The sequence below is a fragment of the Rhinolophus hipposideros genome, assembly GCF_964194185.1.
Source record: "Rhinolophus hipposideros genome assembly, chromosome: X".
Classification (NCBI taxonomy): domain Eukaryota; kingdom Metazoa; phylum Chordata; class Mammalia; order Chiroptera; family Rhinolophidae; genus Rhinolophus; species Rhinolophus hipposideros.
In genome coordinates this window covers 65552637-65565820 of record NC_138046.1, presented here as the reverse complement: position 1 = coordinate 65565820, position 13184 = coordinate 65552637, and the positions used below count along the sequence as shown (strand labels likewise).

Here is a 13184-nt window from a genome sequence, read left to right as displayed (position 1 = left end):
CTTTTTAATTTATTGGTGGAATAATTTAGAGCACAAAAGTTTTTAGTTGTAATGAATTCCAATTTATTTTTCTCTTGGTACTCCTGGTTTTAGTGTCATATCTAAGAAGACTTTGCCTAACACAGGGTCATGAAACTTTCCTCCTACATTTTCTTATAAGAATTTATAGTTTTAGCTCTTAAATTTAGGTCTATGATCTATTTTGTGTTAATTTTTCTATATGGCATGAGAAAAGAATTTAATGTTGTTTTATTAAATATGTGGTTATCCAGTTTTTCTAGCAAAACTTGTTGAGAAGACTGTTTTTCACCATTGAATTGCCTTGGTAACCTTGTCCAAAATAAATTGTAAATATGAGGTTTGTTATGGACTCTTAATTATACTCCATTGATCTATGAATCTATCTCACTACCCCACTTTCTTGATATGCTTGTTATATAGTAACTTTGAAATTGAGAAGTATGAGTTTTCCAATGCTGTTGTTGATTCTTTTTCAACATTGTTTTGGCTATTCTGGGTTCCTTGTATTTCCATATAAATTTTAGGATTAGCTTGTCACATTATTCAAAAGAATGCAGTTGTGGTTATATGCGATGTCCGAGGGATAGTAGATGTGGGAGGGGGGTTATCACTGTGTAAGGGATATAAATGATAAATGTCTATTACATTGTTTTGTACACCTGAAACTAAAAAAAAAAAAAATGCAGTTGAAATTACTATAGGAATTATGTTGGATGTGTAAATCAGTTTGAATAGTTGGGTCATCTTAACAATATTATATGCTTTGATCCACAATCATGGGCTGTCTTTCCATTTATTTAGGATTTCTTCAATTTATTTCAGCAATGTTTTGAATTTCTACTGTATGAGTTTTACACTTGTTTTACTCAATTTTTTCTCTATATTTTATCCTTTAGATGCTATTGTAAATGGAACTTTTTTCTTTATTTCCTTTTTGGATTGTTATTGCTCCCGTATAGAAATTCACATAGGATTTTCCATATATGCATACAAGACCCTGTCATCTTCAAATAGAGGTCATTGTATTTCTTCCTTTCCAATCAGGATGTCATTTGTTTCTTTTCCTGCCTAATTTTTCTAGCTAGAAATCTGGTACAATGTTGAATTGAAGTGTGAGAACAGATAACCTTGATCATAGCAAGGAAGTATTTAGTCTTTCACCATGAAGTATAATGGGTATTTCATAGTTGTCCTTTATCAGGTTGACAAAGTTTCCTTATAGTTCCTGCTTATACTTTTTATCAGCAAGGTGTTTTGGCTCCTTTGAGGTTTTAGTTTAAAAATCTAATTGACTTTAGACTGCTAGTGAACCTATATGTCCCATTGCTCAAAATTCACTAGAAGAAAAGCAAAACGAAACAAAACAACAACAACAAAAAAACACCTGTGAGTAAAATGTTTAATCCATACACATCTCAGTACACAGATACTACTGGTTAAGTGTAAAACACTGATCTGGGCAGTGGATGGGCTCCAAAGAAAATGAGTTGCTTAGAAAAAGCCCAAGATTGTTCTTAAAGGAATATAGATTTCTTTCTATGTTTAATATGAATGAGTCTGATCTTTACATGTTTGGAAATACTTCAGTCACTTGTCCTTGTACGTTTATTTAAAAGTATTTAAGGCAACTGTCCATATAATTATGGTCACCAACTTCCTTTCTAAGATTGTTTTTCATAAATTATCCAAATGATTGACACATTTATTTTTGAAATATCCAGAAAATTGCCTCAGTTAATTAATTTTTTTTAATTTTATAGTTTTTTAAAAATAAATTTGTCTCTACAAGAGATGGTTCCAGGACCAGACAGAATAGCTCAAATCATATTCCCGGCATTTAGGTTGTAATTGAAGTACTATTTTACCTAAATAATGCCAGGAAAGGCACTAGCTTTTCTTTATGGGGGACTTAAAACATTAAGCAATGAAATGTATTGCTTTCATTGGTATTGACTTTTCGTAAGGCATCGACTTTGAGATTAGATTGCTTCTGGATGACACTTCCTGAGAGTTTAAGTCTCATTGCAGGTAGGTCTGTTATGACCTCAATGCTAAAGCGTTGCTCAACCATGAAATAGCCCCTACTATATAACTTTTTTTAGAATAAATAACATGAAAAGAACCATTCATTTTGTTTGTTTGCTTCTTTGAGGCAATCATTGGTTTAGATTTCTTCTTGTAACTTCCAAATCTGTTAGAAGCAGATAATGATATAACCTGACAAGGCAAATTGTATCATTTAAATCCTCCTTGAAAATAAGTAGCCAGAATTGATCAGGTCACACATTATTGATGACTTCAGTATACACCAGGGAAGGAAATACACAGAAAAAGGCATATATAGAAACCCTACTTTCCTACTTAATTGGCATAAATGTTGTTTCCTGGAAAGTCTGATTTAAAAATATGTGACTTGTAAATATATTTATAATTCTATCTTTAAAAATGTAATGAGAACCAGAAATGAGCAAACCAGTTGCTCACCTAAACAAGAGGCTTTGTTAAAATGAGAATAAAAATCAGAGCAAACCTATTAAGGAGTGGGACAGATACAATAATCTACAGAAACTTGGGTGGATTCAGGGCAAAGGAGAAGCTACTTTTATTTTTAGTGTGAAAGGTGATCCTAAAAAGAGACTACAGATGAGAATGATTAAACATAATAATACAAGGAGATGATAAACTCTTAAAACCCAGCTTTAACTAGGCAAAAAGATAAAAGAGCAAAAGGTGAAAATAGTGTTCGTTGGCGTAAAAAAGAATGTGATGATTTTACTAGAGTCTTTTTTGAATTTGTGTTCACACTTGGAATAGACTACCGATGTGACATTTCTACTGCTTGATAATGATACTGATAACGATGGTTTGGGGAAAACTGGGAATAACTGAGTATTGATAGACCACGATAAGTTCAATTTTTGTTAGGTTGGAAGTATCAAAGGCACATGTGTGTGAGAATCAGAAAATCTAGAGAACCAAATGCTGGATAGAGAGCTAAGTCATAGTTGGAAATGTAGATTTGAGACAATTGCAGGCTGAAACCAAGAGAGTCTTTGATTTTAAAAGACAGAAGATCTAATTGTCTAAGTATGACAGCTTTTGGTACATCCATCAGATATGTCATAAAATGTATAATTCTGCATGCCATTCATCTTTCATGTATGTTTCTGAAGGCTCTTGGATACAGTTAGCCAACTCCTTAAACTATCCAAAATAAATGTTCTTACTTGATGTTAATATCTAGAGTCTTAACCATTTTTGTTCTACAAAGTATGCAAAATGATAACTTCATAGCTCCTGATGTACTTCAGTAATAAAAAAATGATAGCAGTTATTAAATCTGGTTAACCACAACAGGACAATCCTAGGAAACTTAGTTCTAGCATAAAAGCATCTAAAGTACACCAAACTTTTCAAATGTCATTTAATCATTCAGGGAGAAGAAAACTAGATATTGCATATCTGCAGCTTCCCCTACAGAGCTGCCACAGCCCAGTCTAAAGTTCAATTTACGGGGAAAAAAGACTGATTTTGCAAAATAAGCCATGAAGTATATAAGCCATCATTGTGGATGATTAATTAAACGGCCTTATTGAGCATATAAGAGTCAAATGTTAGGCACCTTTAGTTAAAAATTTCCAACTTTTTGAAGCTGGTGTGAATGATACATCAAATTACTGCTAACTGAAGAAGATACCCTCCCCTGAAAAGGACACACATAAAAAATGTTCTGTATTCCCTAGGTGTTCACACAACTCTGTGATAACCTAAAATCCCCAAGATAAGAACTTTCCAATCTATAATTCCAAGAAGGCAATTCAGATTGGTTTCCTCTTTTAGTAAAGTATTGCAATTTCTCCATTTAACAGTATAAGTAACTCTTAAAAACCACAGAAGTTACTGACAAAAATAAATCCAGAACCCGAACTCTTGATTTTTTTTTTTTTTAATGTTGTACTTTCCACTCTAACACACTGCAAGATTACAAGCTTACTGGAATGAAGCAAAATGAACAGGAGCAGCTGACATATAGTTCATCATTGGACTGTCACCTTGGTTTTCAAAAATTTAGGATGTATTTAGGAACTGACTTCTCGGATTGCGTCTGGACAAAAATGAGTAGATCTGGAGATACTTTTGACTTGATTCTTATTATTCACCATAATGGATTTCACTAGCGCTTTAAATTCCTCATTGCAAGTGCCACAGGAATTTAATGGATTAGTTAGTTAAATCACAGGCTTGTAGATATTTTCAGGCAATGTGCTGAGTTGCTTGAAAAGCAAAGCTTCCTTAATCCTCCAAGTTTAACTTTCTTCAACTCCTACAACATGTGCCAATGCATACATTCATTCAGTGTGCAATATAGTAGCGGATATTGTTTTAGGAATGAGATCCAGATTCAACATATAGAACGTTTGTCAATTTTGAAAGTTAACCTTTATGTCCCCTTTCATAAAACCATATGCAGTTCTGTAACTAAAGTTGTCTACTACTTTTACATGAGAGTGGAAGAAGGGAAAATTGTGTACATGAGGGTATTACAATATTCCTACCTAGCATAATGGTTTCTGCCATGCTTTACTGTTCCTTAGGGAATACATCGCACATCCTTAGAATAGGTTTCCATACTTTTCCTGGAAGGGGGGGAGGTGAAGGCACCTCCCTCACTGTAACTAGCGGTTGTTTTAAGCTGTAAACTACAAGTCAGTGTCTTATTCTAAATTTAGTTTGGGGCTGGATGCCCTCTGTTTACGTTTCTTGGGGGAAGTTTGTATACAAGCAATGAGCCTAGCTGTTAGAGAGCAGAGGTTGAAAACTCAGCAAGTTAAGAGTAGTACATTTTGACTTTACTACAAGTTTCTTTGGGACTAGACTCCAGAATTGAGATGATCTATAACCCTCTCACCCTGGAAGCAGCCTGTTTCCTAATCGGCAGTAAAACTCACAAGTCGGTTGAATGAGGGGGCCATTTTTTAGTTTGTCATTATTCAGCCAAATACATTTTTATCAATTGGGGCTTGTCCATGCACATTTTGATGCGTTTAAAGTAGTGGAAGATGCACAAATGTAAGTCATTTTGTGAGTTGAATTCCTGAATTTCACTGCAACAGTCAAACAAAACCTAGACTGCTTTCATAGAAACAATTTTTTGTATATGTTTTCAGATGGTGTGTAAGGGTTGTATGTTATGATAATCACTTGACAAATTATTCATTATGGATATATGTGATGTACACACACAATTTGCAAAATGTTTTATATTTGGTAGTACTGCATACTTGGTTTGTTTTGGTTTACTGTAACACCTCTCACCAGCCCCCACAACCACTCACTTTTTACACGTGATTGTCTTTCCATGGAGTTTCCATTTGTTTCAGAGAAAGATGATAAAACATGGATAAATGAGTTGTGAGAGGAATTCAGCTTGATTTACTTTCCCATGCATGATTTTAAAGACAAAAACTCAAAAGTACAGAACCAAAGACATTTTTACAGAAATAATTTGAAATCTATTTTGTGAACAGTATGAATCCCAGTTAGAATGAAAGCACTTAAATATTCGCTATAAGATCTGAAGCCCCCCCCAGTGACTCTCAAAGTAATGAAAATTGAAGAATAATGTCTGGGTTTTGCAGCTATCATAATCACAGAACATTGAATATTATTCAGTAAAGTAGGATGGCTGCAGGTGTTCAACTTATGTTCATTATTAGCATTTATCCTTTTCTCCTTCAGATATCCTATAACCACAGAATTGCATCTAGATGCAGAAATATCACAAGAATTTTTTAAAATTAATTTATTTGACATATTTTTGTAATGTTATTCCATATTACTTAAAGTAGTGGCCTAATGGCATGTCTCTATACTTCAAAAGTTTTGAAAGTGGCAAAATATTATGACGAATTCATGTGATATGGGAAATGTATATTTGAATATACATGATCTTGAAATTAACTGTTTACCTTGCTTAAAATTTATCAGATATGAGTGCAGCCTTTCACTTCCCGTGTCCTATATTCCATGGTTTCTATGTTCTAAAGCTCATTCAGTAATTCACATTTATTAGGTTTCATTTTGATTATCCAAGGATGAAGTAGAATATTCCTTTGTGTTGACAGATGTTTCCAAGTTTGAAAAGTTTTCATCTAATAATTTAAATAATAAATTTTGTCACTTAGTATATATCACACAAAATTCACTATCATTACGAATACAAGTTATAAAGAAAAAAATATTTCAAATTAAGAGACTATTTGAGGAATAAATGAAACATTTTATGAAAAGTGAACATGGACATTTTTCACTGCCCTTAATAGTGTACGACTGCCTAAATACATGGACTCATGTGTTTTGGTAAAGCGTTTTCCCGAAAATAAGAGCTAGCCAGACCATCAGCTCTAATGCGTCTTTTGTAGCAAAAATTAATATAAGACCCGGTCTTTGATATGGTATGATATGATATGATATGATATGATATGATATGATATGATATGACGAATACCGGGTCTTATATTAATTTTTGCTCCAAAAGACGCATTAGAGCTGATGGTCCGGCTAGGTCTTGTTTTCGGGGAAACAGGGTGGTACTCTCCTTTTTCTGTCAGCCTTTTCCTGTATGTATGCTAATCCATAGATTTATGTAATTAATTCTCTGAAACCACTAGTTTCCCAATCAAGAATAAGTCTCATGTTACACCACATGTGCAAAGAAGGTAAAAGAATGAAACAATTTAACTATTCAAGCCAAAAGATCACATTTCTGAAATTTATATATAACTAACAAGGAATATATGGCTATTTTTATCTTGAAGTATTTGAATTATTATTTTTATTTTTCATTTCACTTTGTACATGAAAAGAAGACAAGGACCATTTAAAGCAAGTGAATATTAATAATGACAGTATGCCTTTTTTATGAAGGATATAAAGACACAAAGGCATAAAGTTTAATTTTCCAAAAGGCAAAACATTTCAAGTAACCCTCTTTTCAAAAGCATTTTTGCTTTCTCTTAATTTCATTTTATATATCCATTTACAGTGATCACACAGACATTTGAAAGTTTTAACCCATCTAAATTTCAAAAAATGAATATAAAAAACATATTACCACTGACCGTAAGAACATGTGCATAAAAAAGAAAAATGTTTAAACTGCTCAGCCATATATTGGAATGATATAGAGAAAGAAAGGGCAATAAAAATGTTCAGTTTCATTTAAAAAGCTTTGGTATAAAAAAAGTCACAGTTTCTTATCAGGAAAGTGCTTATTATTTTGTGTGTAGTTTATAGTTTCCTTAATAAAATAGGCAGTGTTAAAAACGAATTCCATGCTTCTCTCATGAAATCCTTTTGAGCTTATTCAGAAAGCAATTAGAGATAATATGGTTGTAGAAACATGAACAATGTTTAGAGAGCCTGACAGACATCTTATGCCGCCTGCAATCAGGAGTTTCCTTTACCACTCCACTGAAGTAGCTATAACAAGGTCAGTACTTATTGCTATGTTGCTATATCCAATATCAGTTCAAAATTCTGATTTTACTTTATCTACCTGCAGCATTTGAATCAATTGATGACTCACTCTCACTTGAATTACTTTCTTCAGTGGGCTTCCTGGACCTCACTGTCTCTTGTGACTCCAACCCCAAAGCTGTTCATTCTCAGCATCCTTCACTGAATCCTCCTTGTCTTCTCAGCCTCTAATCATTGCAGTGGCCAGGGCTCAGTCTTCAAAACACTCTCTTTTCTATCTAGTCTCACTCTCGTGGTGAGCTCATACTGTCTCGTGGCTTAAATAACATCTACATACAAATGACTTGCAAATTTACGTCCCTAGCTGATACTTCTCTTGACTCCAGAGTCTCCATCTGGATGTCTAATAGGTATTTCTAACTTCTTATGCCCAACGCTTAACTCCTGATTCCCTTCCTCCAAATCTGCTCTTCCTGAGGCTTTGCAATCTCAGTCGCTCCTACAAAAATTTTGGATTACTCCTGACTCCTCTGTTTCCATCACACCCCATGTGCAGTCCTTCAACAATGGCTGTGGGCTATGGGTGGTGAACACACAACATGATATATAGATGTTGTATTACAGAATTGTACACGTGAAACCTATGTAACTTTCCTAACCCCAATAAACTTTAATTTTAAAAAAACCCTAAAATATATATAATCCAGCCAGTTTTGACTACCTCACTGGTACCATTCTTGTGCAAGCCACCATCATCTTTCGTCCAGATTATTGAAATGGCTTCCTAAGAGGACATTTCCCTTTGTCCTCCAGTCCATTTACATGATATCTAGAGAAATCCTTTAAGAACTCAAGTCAGATTATGTCACTCCTCTGTTCACATTTTTCCAATTTTTTACTATCTCACTCAAAACAAATGTCAACGTACTCAAAACAGCCTGAAAAACACTATATGATCTGAGAGACCTCGTGCCTCTTCTCTAATTTCACATATTTTTATCCTCATTGCTCATCGTACTCAAGGCACACTGGCTTCTTTGCCATTTATTATACATCAAGCACACCCAACATGCTTCTCTGCCAGGAACTTTGTTCTTGCCGTTTTATTTGTCTGGGATTCTCTTTCCCCAGATATCCATACGGCTTACTTTTTAAACTCCTTTAGGTCACTGCTCAAAATCAGCTCCTCAAAAGACCTTCCTTGGTGACTATATAAAGTAATGACCATATTCTAGACATTTCTATCCCTCTGGTTTGTATTAAATTTTGCCCCACAACACTGACCACTATACAATAGACTATGTGTTTTGTTTATTATCTTTCACCCATCCTATAGAATATAATCTCCATGAGAATACAGATTTGTATGGCTTTCTTCACAGCTATTAATATATCCCCGGTATATGGGACAGTGTGTAGCATATAATAGGTACTCATTAAATATTTATTAAATAAATGTTCACCTGAAGTATCCTTGTCTTTTGTGTCCTGCACAGTTAATTGGTGATCTAATCTCATAAGATTTTATATGTTTTGAGCTTTGGTGGACATGCATATACCGCAAAAGTCACTGAGTGTTTTAGGTCCTGAGATGTCAGTGCTACCTGGTGTTTTCAAGGCTGTGGTTGCCATTTAAAATGCTTTGTGTTTAACTTATTTATCTACATATTTCAGAATATCCATAGTTTAAATTTAACTAAACAACTTAGTAGATGTATTTGTTTCCTATTGTTGTTGTAACATATACTACAAATCTAGTGGCTTAAAACAACAAACATTTATTCGTTTATGGTTCTGGAGGTCATAAATCCAAAATGGTTCTTTTGAGGGTAAAACCAAGGTGTTGTCAGGGTTGCATTCTTTCTGGAGGCTCTTGGGATGAATGTGTTTTCTTGTTTTTTCCGGCTTCTAAATAGCTGCCCACATTCATTAGCTCATCTTCGCATCAACTTGACTTCTGCTTCCCTCTTCAGATCTGGGTTTTTTTTTTTTTATTATTCTCCTTCTTCTCTTTTGTCCTCATAAGGACCCTTGGGATTAATTGCATACACCTGGACAATCCAGAATAATCGCATGACTTCAAGATCCTTTTAATCACATCTGCAAATTAACATATTCCCAAATTCAGTGTTTAGGACGTGGACATTTTTGAGAGTTCATTATTCTGCCTACCGCATAGGATTGAATTTTTAATGGAATGAATTTAAAGTGGTGATAGAAAACACATCAAAATCTAAGCAAACAACGAAATGATTCCCAAGGTAATATATGGATTTCAATATGAGGAAAACATTAGGTATAAAAGTAGATTTTTTTAAATTGTGTTGTCTATACTTCTGCCAGTACCGCTGTAAGAATAGATTCCAGAAACTAGTCTGCAAGTTCCGGTTTTCATCTTAGCAAGGAAGGAAATGCACAGAGTACTTCTGAAAATTTGATTTAAAACATTGCCAGGTCTTTATTAAATAGCACACTGGTTTGTGTCTAGTCTCTCATGAAGGTTCAAGTGACGTGTATTTGCTCTAAACCTTGGCTAATCCTGAATATATACACGAGAGTATTTGTTCTTCTCTGTGTTATCATAGGCATGAAAATCCTCTGTACTGATGTTTATAGTAAGTAAAAGTAGAAAGCTGAAGGTGAGCACTTGGATGAACGGCTTAGGGAGAATGAAACTTGTGTGAGAATTGAGTACATAAAGTGCTTGAAAAACCCAGGAGGCCCAAGATCTAATTGAGACAATTCTCACCTGCTTCCAAGGGTGAGTTTTATATTCATATCTACCCATTGGAGAGAGTAGGAAGTCCTATAATCTATTTGGCAGAGACTAAGAAAACTGTGACTAGATGCCATGAATGGAATCATGGTGAAAATTAGGAGACAAAAAAGGGTTATCCTCCCAGTTTCTCCTGCTACCTCTTTCTTCTTTCTAGGCTCTTCCCTCATTGGCCTTTCCCAGCCTCTACATTTCTCAGTATTACAGTTATCCCATTGGATTAGTATGTACATTAGGTCTTCACAACTTCAAATTCAACCTGGAAGGAACTAGTATAATAGGGCATGACACGTTAAGATATGTTAATCAAATTAGTCTGTGATTCACTATGGAAGGTCCTAACGAAACGAACCACTAAAATCTATTTGATGTGATAGTAAAGAAAGGGAATTTATGTAGGAGACCTGCTGAAGGAGAATAAGTCAAAATGGGGTACTAAAATGAAGCAGTTTTTGTCATGATTAGAAGAAAATGGCATCATTGAAAACGGGTAGAGAATATTGCACAGCAAGAAGACATCACTTATTTCTTTCCCTTTCATGTCATTCATTATTTTGTATTTAGCCATGATAGAGGATGAATGAGATAAAAGGTATTTTGGAGAATCTTAAAGGTCTTAAGAAAATAAATTAAATGAAACATCATCTTTGCAAGTCACTACTTTTCAGACAACTCACTAAGGCATTCACATTTACTATGTTTATACCCAAAAGTGATCTCAAAGATGATTCCAAAGCCATTGATTTTATGACATCATAAGGGAGACACTTGAGCAGCGAAAAGTCTTTCTTTCCAACAATATGTGTCTTCAATGCAATTACATATTAATATGATTCTTTTACGATGACTATGTATACTTGGAATATAATTTAGTTGGCATACAGCCATAAATATAAGCAACTTTAATCTACTTAAATAACAAAGAGGTCTAAAAGTAGTTTATATATTTAATTATCTTAGCACTTGGCTTAAATATAATTTGTCTTAAGATTCTATAAAAATGGTTTTGGGGGACAGGGACATCTGTAATTTAAATACAACAGTAGAATTACATTTATTATTTCTGCAAATATTACACAGATACTGAGATAACAATGGTTAAATTTTTATCAGCTTATTACGTCATATACACCCACGTTATAGAAATTATCTTTAAAATTCTGTGTATTGGTGCTATAGGAAAATTTTCTGTTGATGAACCTCTTAGTTTAGAAAGTGTCTTAATTAGCAGGTACTACTTTATTTTTTATATCGAATATATTTTAAGTATATTTACTAAGCATTATTATTGTTTTTTCTCAGTATAACACAATCACATTTAAAATTTTATGTGATATTTTTATACCTGTCATTTTTTTAGTATAATCATCTCTCCAAGCTTACACATTTATTTTCACCTCTTATGCTTGACACTCAGTGTTTTGGCTGTGTCTGTAGAATATTGACTATCTTAACGAACATGTGAGGGTACATTAGTTAGTTTCTCAGATGTCTCTAGATCTTTGAGACAATGACATTAAATGGGAACACATTAAACATCATATAATAGAAATGACCCAATCTCAGAGAACTGTCTTCTTTTATTCTACATCCTACAATTCTGTCTGGCACATAGTAGGTTCTCAGTTAATGTTGATTCAGTAATCAAAGGAAAATATCCTATTTCTCCTTACCCCAAAGCATTAACATCAGCTGCTCATCTCTAACAAATACATTGTCAGTAGCAGGCATCACTCCAGGGAATGGAATGACTATGACTTTTCTTTTCTCTTTTTTTCTTTTTTTCTTTTCTTTTCTTTTTTTCCTTTCCTTTTCTTTTCTTTTTTTTCCTTTCCTTTTCTTTTTTTCTATAAACACTCTTGACTTCAGAAGCACCAATCTTTTCTGTATTTCTTCACACAAGTCAGACCCCTTTTTCAAATTCTCCTTCCCTGTTTTTTTTTGTTTTGTTTCGTTTACTTTGGTTCCAATTACATAGATATCTCCTATGTCCCATCTACATTTTCTTCTTCTATTTATTCAAAAAGTAATTATTAAGCTCCCACTGAGTGCCAGAAATTGGTCAAGACAGAAATATAAACAAAACATATTCAATCTTTGTTGTCACAGACTTGACATTCTATTGGAGGGAAACTGAAAATTAACAAAAAGATAAATAAATACATTTATACTAAGTTAATTATTGGGTTTTGTGTCCATCTCCCCAAATATAACCATATTTGGAAAAAGAGTCTGCAGAAATAATTATGTTAAGAGTATCGAGATGAAATCAATGTGGATTGGGCGGGTGGAGGGGGAAGGTCTATATCCAATAACAGGTGTCTTTATAAGAAGAGAAGAGGACACAGAAACACAGAAAGAAAGCCATGTGAAGGAGGCAGAGGTTGGAGTTAGGCAGCCCCCAGCCAAGAAATGCCAAAGGTTATAGGCAGCCACCAGAAGCCAGGAAAGAGGAAGCATGCAACAGATTCTCCTTCAGAGCCCCCAGAGAGGACCAATTCTGCCAACACCTTGGGTTTAGACTGATGGCTTTCCAGAAATATGAAAGTATAATTTTCTGTTGGTTCAAGCAGCCAAGGTTGTGGTAATTTGTACAGCAGTCTTAGTAAACTAATAGAGTGGAGATGCTAAGAAATACTATTGAATAAAATAGAGAAGGAACTTAGAGATTGTAAGAGTATGGTAAGGAATTTCACATTTAGATAGGTGAGCATATGACATTTGGTCAAAATCTAAAAGACGTAAGAGATTGAGCCATGCAGAAATCTAGAAGATATTTCAAGTGCAAAGAGCAAGGGGCCAGAACATGGCTGTGCCTTAAAGGAGCAGCATGTAAGACAGTGTGGGTGGCCAGTATGGGTGAGGGCACAGAGGAAAACAAATCAGTAGCATAGCCTGTGGCTGCTTC

The 13184-nt window shown here is 34.2% G+C and overlaps 1 protein-coding gene across 7 annotated transcripts in view; it reads left to right on the top strand.

Annotated features, from left to right (window-relative positions):
- PCDH11X (protocadherin 11 X-linked) overlaps positions 1 to 13184 on the top strand; it is an 824011-nt gene that overhangs the window by 334355 nt on the left and 476472 nt on the right. The window lies entirely within an intron of this gene.